Source organism: Protobothrops mucrosquamatus, unplaced genomic scaffold (genome assembly GCF_001527695.2).
Source record: "Protobothrops mucrosquamatus isolate PMUCROS unplaced genomic scaffold, P.Mucros_1.0 scaffold917, whole genome shotgun sequence".
In the NCBI taxonomy this organism is placed as follows: Eukaryota; Metazoa; Chordata; class Lepidosauria; order Squamata; family Viperidae; genus Protobothrops; species Protobothrops mucrosquamatus.
The window spans coordinates 20648-21504 of NW_015387168.1; positions in this window are offsets into that span (position 1 = coordinate 20648).

An 857-nucleotide genomic window follows, 5' to 3' on the forward strand; every position below is an offset into this window, starting at 1 on the left:
GTTTTATTTGATTCAATAATTTTATGTAATTGTCTTCTTTTATCATTGAACATCTTGCTGTCAACTGTATTCCCAGGTGAGAAAGAATTCTTGTCCCTTCAATATAGGAATAATGTTACTTATTTACTTAATTTGGGAACATAAGCTAAATAGTTCTAAATAAGATTAACATCCATTGTCTCTCTATATTTTTTATTTTTATTTTTTTGCTCTAGATGAAAAGAAATTCAATATCATCGAATATGCAATAGGTAAGTGTCATTGGCTGCAAATTTGTGGTTTTTACTATGAGATGTGTCTTTGCTGACAGGGGGAAGGAAGATGGAAGAAATCACAATATTCTTTGCACAATCCATTGCTGATAGGTACATTACATCTGCATATCTTTGATTCACTGGATCAAACCAGACTGACCTTTTTTAACTCTATTTCATGGCCATTATTCAAGTGAGCTTTTGCACTAATAAAATGCCTTTTTAAATCTTTGCACAAGCCCACAAGAGAATCCTTTTGCTAATGTTAGCAATATCTTCCTTTCACCCTCATTACAAGGACAGACTGGGTTCTGGCAGAGTTACCACAGCACAATTTCCACTCCTGCCTGCTTCTTCAGCAGAGACATCAGTCCTATTGTCCTACTGCACAGGTCTATGTTCCAGCTTAGTGTTGTCCTCGGGCATCATATTTTGTTTCCAAATTCTGTGCACCTGCATGAAAAATCCTCCTGCTATTCATTGGCATTGGAGACCATCAGGCTTGACATCCCTCAGCCCCTCTCTGATTATTTTAGTCTGCACGTTCTCCATTTTACATCTCTTCTGCAAAACCTTTGCAGAGCATGACACACAGTTGGGTTT